Source organism: Giraffa tippelskirchi, chromosome 6 (assembly GCF_054371585.1).
Source record: "Giraffa tippelskirchi isolate mGirTip1 chromosome 6, T2T-mGirTip1v1.2.pri, whole genome shotgun sequence".
NCBI classification, from domain to species: Eukaryota; Metazoa; Chordata; class Mammalia; order Artiodactyla; family Giraffidae; genus Giraffa; species Giraffa tippelskirchi.
Window position 1 is genome coordinate 64,482,341 of NC_137280.1, and position 20,278 is coordinate 64,502,618.

General features: G+C 47.5%; 1 long non-coding RNA gene across 1 annotated transcript in view; it reads left to right on the forward strand.

Annotated features, from left to right (window-relative positions):
- Positions 1–20,278, forward strand: part of LOC145508920 (uncharacterized) — a 221,339-nt gene that overhangs the window by 9,906 nt on the left and 191,155 nt on the right. The window contains exon 2 of the long non-coding RNA XR_014055691.1: positions 15,106–15,199. This is a non-coding gene — a long non-coding RNA (uncharacterized LOC145508920). The remainder of the gene's footprint in view (positions 1–15,105; positions 15,200–20,278) is intronic.

Here is a 20,278-nt window from a genome sequence, read left to right on the forward strand (position 1 = left end):
CCCCTGTCTCCTGTGTGTCCTGCATTGCAGGCTCTTCTTTACCGCTGAGCCACCAGGGCTAGATATTACCCCATAGTCCACTTAGGTCATAATTCATTCAGTGGGGGCCAGGGCAGCCTTGGGATCAGTCAGCCAATCATCTCTAGAGATTTTGAGGCGCAATCACTCCTGTCCTTGTAGTGTATTGCTTCTTACAAAACAGACAATGGATTGCATTTGGTCCAAGAAACAAACCTGTGAGGTGAAGGCCAGACTGACCTGGCCGGGCTGACACTCAGAAGACACCTCCGGTGGGGATGGCATCCTGCTCATCAGCCTTGCAGGGCTGCCTTCCCCTCAGAACACGGCGGGGGGTGGGGGTGGGGTCAGTAGAGAGAGATGGCCTCCCAGAAAGGGCTCTCCAAGTAGGAGCTCTGCCCCCTGGCCTTTGCTCGAGCCTCCACTGTCTTCTCCCCCTCCCTCAAGGGTGGCCCTCAGGCAGGATCTCTTCCTTGTCATTTGCCTGGACAATCCATTCGTGCTTTCTCGATTGCCGACATTCCCCACATACTTAGGGATGCCAAAGGATGGGGGTGATCACTTTATCAGTCCTTGTAACGTGTGGAGGTGGTCTTGGCAGCCACACCTTAGACAGCATCCTACGATCTCTGCGTTTTATACCTGAGAGCAGGTGCTGACACCTTTGACCTGTGACTATGCACTCTTTCCACTTTGGTCCAGCAGTTCGACCTGACATCACTGGCTCCAGAACACTGCCCCCTCCCACCCCCCATAAAGCATCTGCTACCGGCCTCCAGCTGTCTCCCTGCTTCCCCGCCTGCCTTCCTCTTGGGTTTCAAAAGGGCAGACTAGACCCTGAGACTCAATGACTTAAAAGCTTTTAATGGCTTCTCATTATGAGTTCGAGTACCTGCTGTATAATAGACCCTCTATAGACTGAATTGCTGAGGCATGTGGACCCGTGGATCTGGGCTAAGGACCCCGCCCTCCCCAACCCTCCAGGCTGAGTGCTTCCTGCCAGATGGTTGCCTCTGCTTGGAGCAGAGGAAGGCTTGTCTGATCAGAGGCAGCTGGGGAATGTGGGGTCTGCCTGAGGAAGGTTTGGAATGATGTGATTCTTTGAGGGGACCTGTGCCTGCAGATTCACTTCTGACATCTGTGTCTCATCCAGCTGGGGAAACAGGACAGGTTTCAGTTCTTTCCCCACTTCGTCTCCAAACTAACTCCTACTGATGCTTTCTGACTCAGCTTAGGGGTCACTTCCTGCAAGAAGCCTTCCTTCATCCTCTCCCCGCACCCTGAGTTATGACAGCTCACATCCCACTGTTTTGGGTTGCGGCCATGGGTTTCCACCAGGGCTTGCAGACTCAGCTGCTTAGGAAGATGAGTAGATGATATAAATGCATCGTGTGGACCCGAAGGAGCTCAGTAGGACGTGTGCGGACTAGCCCACAACTGGTCCCCTCTCCAAACCCGGCAGCTGCTTTTTGAGTCCAGCTCCTTCTTCCCACCTCCCTGTTTTCCCCAGGCCACAGAGGAAATTCAGTGTTGCCAGACCTTCTACTTGTGAAAGAGAAGCCAGGGATTTTTTTTTTTTTAAGGAAAGTTCTAATTTTCAAATGTTTCAATTTAGATTTTTGAAGACCCCTCACAGGTCAACGGAGAAGGCAATGGCACCCCACTCCAGTACTCTTGCCTGGAAAATCCCATGGATGGAGAAGCCTGGTTGGCTACAGTCCATGGGGTCGCTAAGAGTTGGACACGACTGAGCGACTTAGCTTTCACTTTTCCCTTTCATGCACTGGAGAAGGAAATGGCAACCCACTCCAGTATTCTTGCCTGGAGAATCCCAGGGATGGGGGAGCCTGGTGGGCTGCCGTCTATGGGGTTGCACAGAGTCGGACACGACTAAAGTGACTTAGCAGCACAGGTCAAACAAAACACGTGCGGGCCAGCTGTGGCCCCCAGGCCAGCAGTTTGCAACCTCTGCTTATGGCTCTCCCCATCCCGTTGCACAGGTTCCACCAGACCCAACAGGCTCCAGTGCCTTGCAGGCAGCAAGCTCAGCTCGGTGGGCTTAAACCTTTATCGACTTAAGTACTGCAGCAGAGCGCCTCCCGTGTACATATGATTCACTTTCTTCCCCTTAGAGCTGTTTGCACATGATGCCATTCTGGGTTGCTTCTTCAGTCCCTTGATTGCTTTTGTAATAGGCTGTGTGTCCTGGAAAAGTAATAATTTCCTAGATGTCGACTGCTCTCTTCCTTTTTCCCTTCCCTCTCCGCCGCCTCAACATATGTTGGCCTTTTTTTTTCTTTTCTTTTTTTTTTCCGTGGAGGAAGCCAGACCTTTTGTATCCTGCTGGGCTCCAAAGTGTTGGTCTGCTGTTATTAGGCAGTGGTGGTTTCCGGCCAGCTCACTGATGTTTGCCCTCGAAGTTGGTGAGCCTTTGCTGATTTCCATCAGGGGAAAATACATGCTTTTCAGATTTCTCTTCATTTAGGTGAGCCATCACGGCCAAGTTACTTAAAGAAGCAAACCTATCCAGGAGGAAATAAAGCCCTCCCCCCATCTTGTGCAGCATTTCCGTCTTGTCATCTTCCTTCACATTATGGAGGCAAAATTCATTAAGGATATGACTGGGAGCTCTAAGCTTCCCCAGTGGATCAGCAGTAAAGAATCTGTCGGCCAGTACAGGAGATTCAGGAGACGCAGGTTCGATCCCTGAGTCGGGAAGATCCCCAGGAGGAGGAAATGACTACCCATGCCAGTATTCTTGCCTGAAATATCCCATGGACAGAGGAGCCTGGTGGGCTACAGTTCAAAGAGTTGCAAAGAGTCAGACACGACTGAGTGACTGAGCACGCACATCTGGAAACTCTAGGAGCTAAATATGTTCCTGGAACTGGTCAAGGCTCTTGGGGAATAAAAAAGAACCATGGGTTTGATAGTTTTGTAGATGCATCCTTGCTTTTAGAGATGCAGAGGGTGAGAGCAAAGCCACCGACAGTGATGATTCAGTGTTAGTGCGGTTACGGTGCAGCATCACAGTCCTTATTCAACATTATCAGGAGCTACAGTAAAATGACTTCATAGAGTTGTTAAGCCCTGACTCCGTGCTGTTGTTAAGAACTTGTCCATATTAATCCATGTAATAACTCTGAACTAATTACACAGAAAAATCACAGTGGAACAGTGCCATTCAGTCACCCAGCATTTACTGCGTGTCACTTGCTGGCACTGTGCTGGACTTGTAGCTACATTTGGGGATTCCTCTAAGAACCCCCACCTCCCAGTCCAGTGCAGGAAAACAGACGTATGCTTTTTTCACATGGCGACCACACCAGGGTGAAGTCTGGTTCTCAGAGGTGGACGGAGTGATGCTGGTGCTTAGGGGTTGAAGTAGTTGAGGACCAGGTTTGGCTTCAGGTGGCAGATGCCTTAGATGGGTCCACGAGGACAGGATGACTGAGGTCCAGCTTGTCTGGGAGATCTCTTCTAGAGGAGGTGAGCCCAGCAATGGGATTGGTGAATGGCAGAAGGAGATGGGTATGCCTGTTGTAGAAGAGCTGTAGTCTCTGTTTCTTATTTCTGAATGGGAACACTATCTCCTGCCACTGGTAGGTTGTGAGGATTTGTAGTAAAAATAATAGTATGGTTGATAACAACAGCTGGCATCCTGAGAACCTGATGTGTGATGGGTACAATGCCGAGGGCTTTCCTTCCATTAATCCATGTATGTTCAGCAACTCCTTATGGAATAGGAACCATCATCAACCCCATTTTTCAGATGGGACAAAATGAGGCTCAGAGACATCACTTGACTTGCCCAGGTTCACACAGCTGTTAGTTAAAAGGTAGGTTGGAACCCAGGTCAGCATGCAAAGACTGGATTTGGAACCAATCCATTAACCAATCTCTTATCTATTAATTCTATACCCAGAAAGTATAAATATGAATTCTTTTCCCTAGAGGAAGTTGTCTTTATTTCCAGCCCCACTTTCCCATTCCCTATTTCTTCATACCTCAAAAGGGTAGGCAGTTTTGACTGCAAACTTTAGCTGTGATAACTCCACATGTCTGCTGCTAAATTAGACAATCTCTGGATAGAGGTTCAGAGAGAAAAGGGGAAAGTGAAGCTAGCAGTTGTCCTAGGTGATGTGAGTTACAGTAAAAGGGCTTCCAGGTTTTATTGGCCTATTTTTTCTGTGCCGTACACCCATTTTAACTATACCTAGAAATTGGTGGTGTTGAGCAAGAGTGGGGGTAGGGAGGATGGTGAATAGATTGACAAAGAAGCTCCGATGGGGAGGAAAACTGTTAGGTACCCAGACCAGCACTCTCTTCTCTTGCTCTGGTCATTATAATAATATAAGCTTCAGACAGCATGGGTGATTCTGTCTCCTCAAACTCTGACTGCAGACTATCTGGTTGGAACCTCAGCTCAGTCACTAGATAGCTGCATAGCCTTCAAATCTCTGTGCCTCAGTTTCTTTTTCTGTCAAATGGGAATAATAGCCTTGCTGTTCTGGGATGGTTAAGAGGATTAAATAAATGAGTGAATACACAGAGAGCCCCTGACTTTGCCCAGTTTTTTTTTTTTTTTTTTTTTTTTACCTTCCAGTGTCAATCTGTGCTTTCTTGGGGAGATCATATCATTATAAGTGATCATTGGTGTGACTCTCCGTGGTTCCTTAAGTTCTTTTAGCAGCAGAATCGTCTTGGTGAAATCTAGGTCAGATCATGTAAGTCCTGTTCAGAACCCTCCCCTAAGCCTTGGACTCCCTTCGGATGAGCCCATGCCTGCACTGTGACCTGGTCCTGCTCTGGGACCTACAGCAGTCTGCCACCCCTGACCCTCCACTGTCACTTTCCCTGTGGCTTCTCCACCTTCAGTGTCACTCATCCATCCAACACGTCGTGGTCCTCTGAGCTGTTTTGTTTCCCTGTTCATTACCTGCCACGGTGTAAAGTCCAGTCTGAGTTATCTGTCTTGCCTGCTGTCTGTAGCCCCCAGTAGAAAATAAGCCTCAAGGGATTTTTGTTCATTTTATTGTCTTCCATTTTCACCCAATGTCCAGCCCAAGGATCATTGGCTGAGTGAATGAAAGAAATAATCTTTGCATTTTAGTCTGACAATAGACCTGTGAGTTGGGGATTATAGCTATATGTTAGATAGATAGGAAACTGAATACTGTTTCTATAGTAGCTGCATCCTTTTATATCCCCACCAGGTGTGAGCCAGGGTTCCCAAAGCTCCACATCCTTGCTAAGACGTGGAGATGTTCTGTTTTTTTTTTTTTTTCTTTAATTTATAATAACCATTCTAAAATATATAAGTAGTATCTCATAGTGGTGGTGATTTGCATTTCCTTAGTGACTAGTGATGCTGAGCATCTTTTATATGCTTATTGGCCTGTTGTATATCTTCTTTGGAGAAATGTATTTTTTGGTTGTTGTTGAGCTCTTCCTATTTTCTGGATGTGAATCCGTTTTTAGATGATTTGCAAATATTTTCTCTTGTTCAACGGGTTGTCTTTTCATTCTTTTGAAGATGTCCTTTGACGTAGAGGGGTTTTAAATTTTGGTGAACTCCAATTTATTTATTTTTTCTTTTTTTGCTTGTGCTTTTGGTGTGAGGTGCAAACAATTGCTTTTGGATTTTCCTGGGATCGTAGACTTTCAAAATCAGAAGGGATGTCTTTGGCCACGGACTGTTGACCCTCATCATGATCTAAAAAGATCTAAATGATTTAAAAAGAAATGCTATTGGTGTGATGGTGAGGATCGTGGTTCCTGGAACGGAATGGCCGCAGGTTCACTCTCGCCTTGTCCTCATTCTGTTACTTAGTTCATCGTGCAGTGAACTTAACTTCCCTCTGCCTGATTCCTCAGCTGGGAACTGAGTTGCAAAGATCCACATTAGTTTAAAGTTTAAATGAGATGGTACACACAACCTGAGGAACTCATCTGGGCTGGAGTGATAACACCCCCTGCTGTTAGCATTGTTCCTTGTGGGCGGTTCAGGATCACTTACACCTGCCCCAGGCTGATGCTGGGGTAGAAACTGATACCCAGTAGGGTCCTGAAACAACCCTTGGTTCAGATTAGTTCCCATCCAGGTGGACCCAGGACTCCAGCCAAGTTCCAGGTCCAGCTGGGTCCCTGCTCTCCCTCAGGTGATCTTGACCTCCCCAGGTGGGATTTCCTCCTCTTTCCATCCATACTTCCCAAGCTCTTCTGCATGGAATGTAGGAATGTCAGGCACCTCCTCCAGTGTTTACAATAGCCCTCAGCTTAGATACCTCCAGCCAGGATAAGCCTTTCTGAAACAGATAAACTGACTGATAAACCGACAGCAGCGGAAGAAAATAGGCTCCCCAGAGAGGCTTCTCCTGGCATGGAAGCCTCCAGGAGGAAAACACAACCACATCATCCCTCCGTGGCTGCCTGCCTTGTCCAGCCTAAATCATGGGAGCAGGGCAGGCAAATCCCTCTTCCAGGAGAGGGACTCGCTTCATCAGCAAGATTTATTCATTCATTTGTGGCTGAGACCTGGAGCCTGAGCTTTTTACAACTGGGGACCTCTGCCTGGCATTTTGAATCATTCTGATACTCCAAAGCAGAGGCCACCCAAAGCCACAAATAATCGCTCACCTGCCTGAGAAGCATAGAAAAACAGCTTAATGGTTAAGAGCACAGTATTCTCTTTTGCAGAGAGCATCGGCCTGAGATATGTCTGCTTTCAAAAGTCTCAGATCTCCCCATCTTGAGTCTTAGGTTCCTCATCTGTAAAATGAAGCAGTTAGTATACCAACTAGATACTTTATTGTGAGCACTGAATAAGATTTTGTACATTAGCGGCTTCCTCCAACACCATGTGTATTAGGTGCTTGGTAAGATCTGATTATTGACAAAGTAATGTCTCTGCTTTTTTTTTTTTTTAAGACAGCATATTAAAAAGCAGAGACATTACTTTGTCAACAAAAGTCTGTCTAGTCAAGGCTATGGTTTTTCCAGTAGTCATTTATGGATGTAAGAGTTGCACTATAAAGAAAGCTGAGCACCAAAGAATTGATGCTTTTGAACTGTGGTGTTGGAGAAGACTCTTAAGAGCCCTTGGACTGCAAGGAGATCAACCAGTCCATCCTAAAGGAGATCAGTCCTGGGTGTTCACTGGAAGGACTGATGTTGAAGCTGAAACTCCAATACTTTGGCCACCTGATGCGAAGAGCTGACTCATTTGAAAAGACCCTCATGCTGGGAAAGATTGAGGGCAGGAGGAGAAGGGGACGACAGAGGATGAGATGGTTGGATGGCAACACTGACTCAATGAACATGGGTTTGGGTGGACTCTGGCAGTTGGTGGTGGACAGGGAGGCCCGGCGTGCTGCGGTTCATGGGGTCGCAAAGAGTTGGACACGACTGAGCAACTGAACTGAACTGCACTGAAGATCTGATTATCTATCCAGTTGGCCTGTGAGCCCTGAATAGGCACAAGAGTGCTGGGTCTCTGGCCTCCAGGGGTTGGTTCATGAAATGTGGGCCGAGTGATTGAAGGTGTTGCATACTTTCCAGTTTGAAAAGCCCACTGATACGTGTTGCTTTGCTTCTTAAATTTCTAGCTTTGAAGTCCAGTCCATGACATTCATCACTTCCTTCCTTCGTTCCCTGATCTGCACACTCTTGTCGGCTCTCAAGTAAATAGCTCTGCCCATGGGCCTGCCTCAGAGAGCACTCTGCCTCTATATCTGATCTATGTATTTAATCCTTACAACAGTGTATGCTGTCAGTATTAATCTCCCCATTTTACAGATGGGAAAACTGAGACAGAAAGGGAAGTGGTTCTCCAAGGGAATAGCCACTAAGTTGCAGGACCAGAACCAGGATTTGAAGCCAGGCAACCTGCTTTCAGGATCTGAAGGGTCTAACTGGTTTGCTATCCTGCCTGTTGAGTTCATCTCTCCCTTAGGGCTCCAGGACATGGATTGCGAAATGAGGAAGAGCTTGGGGGCCCTGAGAGAAGTTTACTAATGGGTCCTACTGCCTGGCCCTCAGGATCACAGAGTGGTGGAGGGAAGCCCCCCAAGCTAAGCTGAAGTGGCAGAGATGGGAGCAGATGACAGATGGCCCTTAGGTCATCTTCCATCTTTGCTCTGTGCTTGGGATTTAACCAGCACGAGAGGATTACTGGCAGGCTCATTCCATTTACTGTAGTAGGTCAGGCGACCCAGGCAAACACTCTGCCTCGCAGCCAAGAAACTGATAGCTGTAAAGTGACACCCCACCCAGCAGACAGTCTGGTTTTCATTGCTAGGGTGATGAATTATGCTTCTCAAGGATGAGTGTGTCTTCCAGTTGTTAACGTGTTTTAGATTTTTAGGTGTTCCTCTGCCAAGGAAGCAGAGAAGGGTGCATGATGGGGTCTCTTTAAAAGCTGTCACACAGAGACATGGATGGACCTAGAAACTGTCATACAGAGTGAAGTAGATCAGAAAGAGAAAAACAAATAGCGTGTAGTATCGCTTATATGTAGAATCTAGAAACATGATACAGATGAACTTATTTGCAAAGCAGAAATAGAGACACATATGTAGAGAACAAATGTTTGGATAACGAGGGTGGGGTGGGGAAGGGGTTGTTGTTGTTCAGTTGCTGAGTCGTGGGCTGTAGCACACCAGGTTCCTCTGCCCTCCACTATCTCCTGGAGTTTGCTAAAATTTATTCCGTTGCGTCAGTGATGCTATCTAACCATCCCATCCTCTGCTGTCCACTTCTCCTCCTGCCCTCAATCTTGCCCAGCATCAGGGTCTTGTCCAATGAGTCGGCTCTTCGCATCAAGTGACCAGCGTGTTGGAGCTTCAGCTTTAGCAACAGACCTTTCAATGAATAATCAGAGTTAATTTCCTTTAGGATTGACTGGTTTGATCTCCTTGCAGGAAGTGGGGGGAAGGGAGGGGATGAATTGGGAGATTGGGATTGACATATGTACACTATTGATACTATGTATAAAATAGATAACTGATGAGAACCTACTGTATAGCACAGGGAACTCTGTGCTCTTTGGTGACCTAAATGATTTGGGAAGAAATCCAACAAAGAGGGGATATATGTATATGTACAGCTGATTCACTTTGCTCTACAGTGGAAATTAACACAGCATTGTAAAGCAACTATACTCTGATAAAAATTAATAAAGTGTTGCTGCACAGAATGGCTCAATAAATTTCAACGACTTGCCTGTGATTCCCCAGGGGAGGGAAGGAAGAAGGGATCCATTTGCTAGTGTGGTAATAGTAAGTGAAGGTAAAGTGAACTGAATTTGTGGGCAGGAGGCCTGAGTTCTGGGTCGTGCTGGCTGTGTGACTTTTAGCTGAGCAGACAACCACTCTGAGCATCTGGTTTCTGAAGCACGTTTTAGGTACTAAAGGAAGCACTGTTGTCTGGTACCATCTGAAAGGGGCTGTGTATATGTTAACTCTTACAGTCAATGAAAGGTTGTTGAACTGTATTTGATGATGAAAGAAAACAGATTAACTCCATCCTTGTTTTTAACATAGGACTGTAGTGGCCAGAGAGGTTGGGCTTGTTCAAGTTATGGGTAGACCTGTGCTAGCCAGTATGATAGCCAGTATGTGGTTGCTGAGCACTTGAAAGGTGGAGAAGTCTGCTTTGAAATGTACTGTGAGGGTCAAATCTGCACCAGATTTCCAAGTCTTAGTACAACACAGAGAATGTACAATATCTTTAATAAGTGTTCCTTTTGATGACGTGTTGAAACGGTAAGATTTAGATATATTGTGTGTGAAAGTCGCTTAGTCATGTCCAACTCTTTGTGACCCTGTGGAATAGTCCATGGAATTCTCTAGGCCAGAATACTGGAGTGGGTTGCCGTTCCCTTCTCCAGGGGATCTTCCCAACCCAGGGATCGAACCCACGTCTCCTGCGTTGCAGGTGGATTCTTTATGAGCTGAGGCACCAGGGAAGCCCAGGAATTCTAGAGTGGGCAGCCTATCCCTTCTTCAGTGGATTTTCCCGACCCAGGAATCAAACCGGGGTCTCCTGCATTGCAGGTGGATTCCTTACCAGTGAGGTTAAGTAAAAATACCTGATTAAAAGTAATTTCACCTCTTTCTTTTGGTGATTTGTTTATTTATTATTCATGCTACTGTAAAATTTTAAATTACCTACATGTCTTGCATTGTTTCTATCGGACCGCACCGAACTAAACTATGACACAGACGGCAGGCTGCCATATATACACCCAGAATTCAGACTTATGTGCTTTATCTGCAGGATTCATTCTGAGAGTTGCAATGCTGGTGAACAGTGTGCGCTCACACCTCTAAATGGCCTTCCTGGTACATCCAAGTGTTGGGTGATCATGTGTTCTGGCTGGACCACTGTCTTTTTTGGGATTTCAGATTGCTTCTCCTTCTTGAACCACTTGGCTTTATCCTGAGAGTAGCTGCTTTTTGAACTCTCCGTGGGCTTCCTCACACCCCCACCCTAGTTTCTCAGGCAGCTCCCTTGGGCTCTTCCCAGCCCCCTGCACCCCAGGGTTCTGGTTACTGTGGACCTGCCTTGAGGTAGACAGTTCCTGGACCACCCTTCTCTGTTCTCCACGGCTCTTATGAGCTTGAGACACGTTTTACTGGATTCGCCCATCAGTCTCTATGCTGGCTCCCTTATTTTGCAGGATCTTGTCCTTCCTTAGGAGCATACTCTGAAAAGGAAAGCAAGTTCTTTCTCCGTCTTAAATTACACCTATTTCTCATTGTATCCAAGAGCGTGGGCCATCGTTTTATTCAAATAATGCTTATTTTTCTTTTCTCAAATAACACTTATTTTTATAGGAATGCTATGTCTGAAAGAAAACTGGGGAAATGTTAAAAGTATAAAGAAGAAAACAACGTTAACACGTTTAGCTGCACTTCCTTTCTTTTTTTTCTGTGTGTTTTTCTTTTAAATGTGAGAGCTCTTCATGTTGACACTTTCATTGGGTTTTTCTCTTAATGTAATAGAAGTATTTCCACATGGTGTTAAAAGCAGGCTTTTAAGTATCACTTTGCAGGCAACATAACGCTGTAACCTCCCCGTTGCAAGGGTATTTTGTCATTTTCCCAATTTTACCTGTAATTTTGAGGATTAAGAATATTTCCCGTGATTTTCCCTCACAGCTAGTGCTGAGATGCATGTTCGTGTATGTGTATGTAGGCATGCACCTGTGCGAATGAAGCTATTGCCATCTTTCGGATTTCTTTAGAATAGATTTCTGGAAGTAGAATGATGAAGTCAAAGATTCTAGGAGTTTTTAAGGCTCTTGATGCTAATCTAAGTCGCTTTCCTGTTTGGTTTTGCCAAACTGCAGCTACGAAATGATGTCAAATTGCAGCTTTAAAACAATGTCAGATGGTTGCCCCTTGAAGGAGCTGCCTTCTCATTTAGTTGGGTCTCTGAGCCAGATGTGGGTCTTCTTGGGGCTGGGGGTGGGGATGGCTCTTTAGTGCTTGTCGTTGCTTCTCATTCCAATTTTGGATTTTCCTTAAAAACCACCCTTTGTTGCTTGAGAGATGGGAGCAGCTTTTGTCAGCCTGCCATGAAGGTTATGCCCTGAGGTTTGCTGTGGCTGAGTGAAAGACTTCTGGCCTGAGTCTTAGGTGAGACTGTTGTCAGTCTCACCTAAGAGAACTTAGGAAGGTCCCTCAGCTTCCATCAGCCTTGATTTCTCATCAGCTAAGGATAGATTATGACACCTACATTGAAGGGTTGCTGGAGGGTAAAACTAGCTAATGTAAATCTGACTGCTGGGAAGGGCCCTGCTTTCTCAGGCTGCTTTTAAAGCAGTTTTCTGGCTGCTTTAGCGATACTCAAAAGCATGGGGCTTGGATGCAAAGCCAAAGGGTTTAGGTCCTGCCTTTTACACATTTGGCTGGTTGCGTGTTCCTTGCAGTCAGTCAGCTCTGCTGAAGATAAATACCTATGTCACATGGCCTGCAGCTCTCCTTCTCCCCACAATGTGTGTGTTCCCCCAAATGATGAAAAGCAGAGAAGGGCATTTGCATCCTAGTTACCTACCATTTGGGCTTCCCCGGTGGCTCAGTGGTAAAGAATCTGCCTGCTGATGCAGGAGGCACCGGAAACTGGGGTTCGATCCCCGGGTCAGAAAAATCCCTTGGAGAAGGCAATGGCAACCCACTCCAGTATTAGAGGAGCCTGGTGGGCTACCCTCCTTAGGGTTGCAAAAGAGTCAGACACGACTTAATGACTAAACAACAACTACCTACCATTTACCAGCTATGTGACCTTGGACAAGCTGCTTTGCTTCTTGGACTTTAGGTTTTTTTTTTTTAAATCCTATAAGATGGGGATACTAATGCCAGTCCTTACCTCCTGAGGTGTTTGTGAAGGTTGGATGAGATGGTGCCTGTGACTTGCTTGGCCCAGCACCTGGCCCTGGGGAATGCTCAGTAAAGGTTAGTTTACTAGTTAATTAGTTACTAGTGCACTCCAGCAGACCTGAAAGTTCCCAAGAATTGAGTCAAACCAACCTGCTGGTTAGCTTCTCCAGCTGGTGTCCCATGACTTGTGGCAGGTGGGTTCATAGTTTAGACTCTTCCAAGTCAAGAGGGAACCATCCACATTTGTCATTTGATGGGTGAAAGAGTCAGGCTCTAGATGGTGAGTTGTTCTTGGGATTTCCTCCCTGTTACCATTTATGTGTAAGAGGGAGATCTCTCCTTCTCTCGCTCATACACACAAGGACTAGGTCAGGAAGGATGCACCTGGAAATGGTACTAGTGGCTGCTTCTGAGGAGGCTTACAGGGGCAGGAGGGAAGCTTAGCATTGATCCTGTGATTCTTTTCATCTTGTTGGAGGTTTTTACCAGCTGCATGTCTTAGTTCTTCACTCAATAAGAAACAAGTTCTAAAAAGTCCACTGGGTAGTAAAAGATCTTTGAATGCCATCCTGCTTGCTAATGCATTAATAAGAAGCCGTGTGTGTGTGTGCGCGCCCTCAGTCCCTCGGTCACGTCCAACTCTTTGCGACCCCATGGACTGCAGCCCACCAGGCTCCTCTGTCCCTGGGATTTTCCAGGCAAGAATACTGAAGTCGGTTGCCATTTCCTCCAACAGGGGATCTTCCCGACCTAGGGATGGAACTCAATCGCCTGTGTCTCCTGCATTGGCAGGCAGGTTCTTTTACTATCGAGCCACTTAAGAAAAAAAAAAAAATCTGTTTTCGAAAATCTGTCTGTTTTACAGCTGTCTGTCTAAACCCACATTCCCTGCACCGCAGACCAGGGGGCTTTTCTCCACTCACACAGACTGTCTGCCTCCCCCTTGCTGGCCTCCCTTTCTCCCTTCTAGGATCTGCCAACCTGAGTCCAAGATACCCTCGGCCCCCAAGCAGCTGACCACTCCTTTATCCCACCCTCTGGGGTGGCCTGTGTGGGCAGCCCCAGGCCTGACCGAGCTGGCCTGAGGTTGGAGGCCTTGGCTTGCCTCTCCCAGCCCCATCCTGGCCCCCGGGCCTCCCAGCGCGGAAGAAGGAGTCTGTGCAGCCTGTTCCCTACCCTCCTTTGCCTCCTTTGAACCGAGTCTTGTTCCAAGAATTTGGGGCCGCTCTGGCTGCACGGCAGGGTTGAGCTGCTCCCTCAGGCCCCGTGCATGGAGCTGGCAGCTCCCTGGGAAAGTTTCCTTTCTCTTTTCTTTCTGGCACACAGAGTGGGTTCCCCGCCCTGCCCTGGACCGTGCATCCTAGAGGTTATTTGAGTTGAATCCCAAAGGAGCATCTTGTTCTGCCGCATTAGTGGGGCAGGGGAAGAAAGCTGAAAACCCCTATCTTCCTCCCTCCCCAAAGCCTTTGATCACCACCCCCCCCCCCCACTGCCCCACCCGGCCCGGGCCCAAAGCCCCCTCCCTCATTCCCCCAGCCTTGTTTTCACATCTGTTGAACCAAGTCACTAGCCTCCTTACTGTCTTTGGAGGTCATCTAGTTCAGTGGTGAGCCAGTTTTTCCTACCCGATGACCAATTCAGGAAACATGAAGGCATTTATGGGCTCCCTTTTTGTTTTTCCATCTATGTTGAAAATTACTCTGTTAGATCCAGGATCAGGCCAGTGGTGTATCTTCTCACTGCTTGGATTATCCACTTCCTAGGAGCGAAGACCCTTATTAAGAAGAGCCAGTGCTCTTTGGCCATTCATACCTGGACGCATTTCAGCAGCGTGGGGCAGGGCCAGCCTTTCCCTCTCTTCCTTCTCAGAATAGACCTCAGGCCACGGGCTTCTTACTCTAATTCCTTGCTGGACAGATGAGGGACACTGAGGTCCAGAGTGGATGTGGCATTCCCGAGGGAGAGACTCTTGTAAGATTCCGGGTAAGACATTATTATTATTGATAACAACATGTGTGCTCAGTTGCTCAGTCATGTCTGACTCTTTTGTGTCCTCATGGACTGCAGCCTGCCAGGCTCCTCTGTCCATGGGATTCTCCAGGCAAGAATACTGGAGTGGGTTGCTATGCCTTCCTCCAGGGGATCTTCCCGACCCAGGGATCAAACTCAGGCCTTCTGCATTGGCAGGCGGATTCTTTACCACTGAGCCACCTGGGGAGCCTGGTAACAATGACAGTAATAACACTAAGGAGTAGCAGTAGCCTCTGCAAAGCGCAAGGCTTGTGCTTTTCAGCTGGGACAGTGAAGTCTCTGGCTTCTCCTCCCTTGTGTGCGGCAGCCCAAGCCTTGCGGTGTTTGTGTTCCTCCTCAGCCAGGGATGTACTTTGCAATTTAAATGATAAAGCAAACAAGCCCTGTTTTCATAGAAGCTTTAGAAAACTCGCATGAAGCCTCTCACCATGGTTTTGGGAGCCCAGATAGGCCAATAGGCCAAGTTTCCCTTGAAACGTGGGGCAAGAGGGACATTGAGGACAGTCGGTCCGTGGAGCGTGAATGACCGCATTCATCTGGAGGAAGCTCCGAGCATTAGCACAGGGACGATGCGCGCGCGGCCCACCCAGCCCACCCTTTCATGTATGTGCTTGTGGCCAGTTTGTCTCCACTCGAAATGGAAAGCTGACAAGATGGGCTATTTTTTTTCCAGTTAAAAATAATTACACGCCAGATGCTGTTCCAAGTTCTGTGCTTCAACCAGTTAAAGATTTTTGGAGCTTTTGCCCAGAAACCCTGTTCAGAAGGTAAGCTTGTTAGCATCTAAGCCAAATAAAATAATAATGGTTCAGGTTAGGGGCTACAGAAGACTCTGGGATGAGCAGAAAAATAATTATTGCATATTGCATATTATGAAACCTTTTAAATATTTGTGTATACATGCATACACATATCATATATATATACAAGATGGGATGGCTCCAGTGACAAATGTATGTTACAACATCAGAATTAAGCCTCTTTCTGCCTTTGTTTGTTTTAATTTTTGTTGTTATTTTTTAATGTTGGGTTGCAGTGGATCTTTGTTGCTGTGCGGGCTTTTCTCTAGTTGCAGTGCATGGGCTTCTCATCCCAGTGACTTTTCTTGTTGCAGAGCAGGGACTGCTTCCAGGCTCTAGAGCACAGGCTCAGTAGTCGTGGTGCATGGGCTTAGTTATCCTGGTGTAACTTTATGTGGGATCTTCCTGAGCCAGGGATCGAATCCGTGTCTCCTGTATTAGCAGGTGGATTCTTTACCATTGAGCCACCAGGAAGCCCCCTTTGTTCTCAGAAGCAGTTCCTCGCTCCCTGGTACCCAGAGCTTCCCAGAAACCCTTTCTGATAGAAAGAGCTGTGCAAGGCCTTTAAGGAAGCAGGACGTTCCTTCAGGTGTTGCTTCACAGGCCTCTTTTTTTTTTTTTTGCACCCATTCTCTAAAAAGAGGGTGCCTGCTCTGCCCAGTGTCAAACACTGGTTTTCTGGAGTCAGACTTGGGTTGGAGCTTAGCTCTGCCACTCACTGGCTGTGTGAACTTGAACCAAAGGTCCTCTGCTTCCCAGCTGGAGAGTGAGATCCCTGCCTGTGCAGGGTTGGGGCAGGAACTGGAGACAATATTTATAAGGTGCTCCATTGGTTTCCCAGGGCTGCCTTAATGCTGGACCACAAACTGGGTGGTTTACATCAACAGATATTCTGTCAGTTCTGGAGGCCAGAGGCTGCAAATCAAGGAATGAGCAGGGCTGTGCTCTCTCCGATGGCTCTAGGGGAGAATCTTCCTGTCTCTTGTAGCTTTAAGTGATTGCTGGAGACGCTTGGAGTTCCTTGGTTTGTAACTGCATCGCTCCAACCGCCACTCTCATCTTCTCAGCGTCTCCTCCCGGTGTGTGTCTCTGTGTCCTTTGCTCTTCTTATAAGGACACCATTCACTGGATTTAGTGCCCACCCTAATCCAATATGGGCTTCCCAGATGACACTAGTGGTAAAGAACCCGCCTGTCAATTCAGGAGACATAGGTTCAGTCCATGGGTCAGGAAGATCCCCTGGAGGAGGGCATGGCAACCCACTCCAGTATTCTTGCCAGGAGAATCCCATGGACAGAGGAAGGAGCCTGGCGGGTTGCAGACCATAAGTGCTGCAAAGAGTCGGACACGACTGAGTGACTTAGCAAGCATGCAAGCACTAATTCAATATGACCTCACATTAACAAATTACTCTGCAAAGACCCTTTCCAAATAAGGTCACCTTCTGAGGTTCTGGGGACACATGAATTTTGGGGGGACATTATTTAATCTGGTAGAGATGGCTTGCTCATTATGGCAGATAACTTGCCACATGACAGCATTGGGTATTCTTAGGATTATTCCTTATCAGAGGTCTGGATACATGTGTGCTAAGTCTCTTCAGTCATATCTGACTCTTTGCAACCCTATGGACTGTAGCCTGCCAGGTTCTTCTGTCCATGTGCTTCTCTAGGCAAGAATGCTGGAGTGGGTGGCCATTTCCTCCTCCAGGGCATCTTCCCAACCCAGGGATCGAACCCATGTCTTCTGTGGCTCCTGCATTGCAGGCGAATTCTTTACTGCTGAGCCACCGGGGAAGCCCAGAGGTTTGGATAGATATTTCTCAAATAAGATGGGAGCCAGCCTGGTTATTTGGGGAACAGAAGGACTGCCAGACAGCAAGGCTGATGAAGGGAGGGAGGTTGGATTGGTAGTTAGAGAGGAGACAGGACGGCATGAAGCAGCTGGCTGGTTCTGTGGACGGGGTGGCCCTGGAGCTGGGGAAACCATATTTGCTTCATTCCAGGTGAGAGCGATGGTGGCCTGGTCGGGGTGGTGGCCAAGCAAGTGGAGAGAGAAGACAGTGCATTCTGGATTCTGTGATTCCTTCATTGGTTCTCTTGGCCACTCTGGGCTCTGGAATCTGCCTTGCTGTGTTATCTTGGATGATGAGCATGGAATGCTTTAGAGTCTACGAGGGCAAGTCTGACCTCAAGGGCCCTTGAAGGGAATTGCTTTTTATGGCCTCTGTGCCTGTGTCCTAGCTCTGTTACCTGCTAGTTGCTCATTGTCCCCTGGGCCCTGCCGAGCCCTAGGGAGTAGGTGGTCAAGGGCAGTAAGTGGGCAAGGGCTACAAGGGTTGCTGAGGGATTCGGCCAGATTCCATAGGCCACTTCTGGACAACCAGCAGGCATCCTATCGTCCTTTGTACCCCAGGACGGTGCTCCCCAGGACTCTGAGACATTGTCCGCATTCTTCTCAGGGCACTGGAATGTGGCCACCATGACGGCAGCTCCAGGGCAGTTGGAACCTTTTCAGGTCCACCGGTCCTCTGCTTTGCTGCCGCTGATCGAGTCATGCCGGTTCTGCTTGCTTGGCCCAGTCCCTCCCACTTCCTCCAGCTGGCCCCAGCTGGGGTAGGTAGACATCAACCCCATGGACAGTTAGTTTCCAGAAACCAACCTCAAGGATCTCGGTATCTTGTTGTTGGGGCTTGGAGTTTGTCTGGTCCTAAGGGCAAAGAATGTTCCCCCCTGGGGACACTCCTGCATGTTTGTTAAAGTCATCAGTCTTTCTGTCCAGTGCTTCTCAAGCACTTGAGTGGACGTCAGAACCGCCTGGAGGGCTTGTTACAACCCAGGTGGTGGGACCCCACACCCAGGGCTCTAGGGTGAGGCCTGAACATCAGAATTCTTACAAGCTCACAGGTAGCGTCAGAGTTAAGGATCTCATCTCCCATTTTGAGTAGCAGAGTCTAGACCATTCTCCCTGCTCAGACCGCTGGGTCTCATAGGCCCCTTCCCCAAACCTCTGTTATTCTGAATCACCAGGTGCTCTTGATGTTCTTCGTGACACCAATCACCATAGTCAAACAATCTTCATTGATTTATTTTGCTTCTTGTTTTTGATACGTCTCCTCCACGAGAGGATGAAGCCGTGACTGTGTCCTTCTTATTCTCCATGTTCAGTGCTTCAGTTCAGTTCAGTTCAGTCGCTCAGTCGTGTCTGACTCTTTGTGACCCCATGAATCGCAGCATGCCAGGCCTCCCTGTCCATCACCAACTCCCGGAGTTTACCCAAACCCATGTCCATAGAGTCGGTGATGCTTAGTGAGGAGTTAATAAATATTCTTGAATGAATGAATGAAAAATGAATGAATGCAGACTGTAGAGAATCAGGTGGAGGCTAAACCATGTTGTCTGACTTTCAAGGGACTGTAGTGAAAGCCCTTCATTTTGGAAGGAGATGGTATGTCTCCATTGGAGATGACCAGAACTAGGCAGTTCCAGAGGCTAGGTGTGGTAGGAAAATGCTAATTGCTAATCATAAAATAAGAACTTGGTGCTTGCAGGCTTCCCTGGTGGCTCAGTGGGAAGGAATTCGCCTGCAATGCAAGAGACGCGAGTTTGATCCCTGAGTCAGGAAGATCCCCTTGGGAAGAAAATGACAACCTACTCAAGTATTCTTGCTTGGGCAATCCCATGGACAGAGGAGCCTGGTGGGCTGCAATCTATGGGGTTGCAAAAGAGTTGGACACAACTGAGCAACTAAACAACAACAACTGAGTGCTTGCACTGTGTCAGGCACTGCTTTTTGTATATTAAATTTCCATTAAGAAACTTGTTTCCCAGACAGTAAGCAGGGGAGCCTGGCTTCAAATCCGAGTGCCACAGCTGCAGGGTTGACATACCACATCTAAGGAGGCTGTGATGAGGAAGGGGAGAGAGAGGAGATGGTCCACTCACTTGCTCCCTTTTTACAAAGCTTCCATGACAGGTGTTGCAGTGAAGTCCTCTAGGTGGAGGGTAGGTGGACATGGCTGGTTCTGGTTACAGTTAGCTTTCACTAGCCTGTGTCTCACTGGAGAATATGGACTCATGTTCATGGGGCCGGAAGCCAGGGCTTCCAAGGCTGAGTTATTATTTTCCTGGCAAATGCCAGAGCTCTTTGGAGTCTTGTTCCATTTCATGACTGACAAATGCCCCCTTCCCCAGGGCAGCTGGAATTACTACCTGGTGCCCACAGGAAAGCCATGGATGACCTGACTAAGGAGATGGTGTTTGGCCACCAGGTGGGGGAGAAGAGGCTGTGGCCTCACCCTCCATGTGGTCCAGGGCTTGTTGGCGAAGGACTGTGGGCTTCCAGCGATACTTTTAACCTAGAAAAAAATCAAAAACGGTTCAGGGTGGACCCCTCAGCTGCTGCCGCTGACTTCTTATCACTTAAGCACATATTTTTCTGAATAGCAGAAATTAAGAGGAAATTTAGAAACTCCATTCTGAAGTTCATGAACCGTTGCTTGTGGAAGATGGACTTCTGAAAAATTCCCCTGATGGCTTGTAGGAGGCTGTGGATAACTTAATATTAATCCTGAAAAATTTCCTGAGTTTTCCATGTCAAATATTTCGTTTTATTACAGAGGGATAGAGAACTAAGATTGATTGAGCCCATCTTCTGTGCTGGGCACAACGGTCCTTTCTTTCACTTTGGTTTTGTCTTTTGCAGAGTTATCCTGGGAGGCAGTGAGATGAGTAGCCCTGCTTTACAGATGAGGGTGGCCCGCCTGGGGAGGGACTTGCTCATAGCCAGAATTCACACTGGGTCCCAGCTTTTGTAAGTGTGGGGCTGCCAGCGGTGATAAGTTCATGTATTGCTCTCTTGATTTTGTTTTGGGTGGGATTGTGGATATCAGATAAAATAATATATGCCTATGTATCATATCTGTCTCTATGTAATATATTAACAAGACTGGATTTTGAAGCTGAAGCCCCAATACTTTGACCACCAATGCAAAGAGCCAACTCATTGGAAAAGATCCTGATGCTAGGAAAGATTGAGGACAGGAGG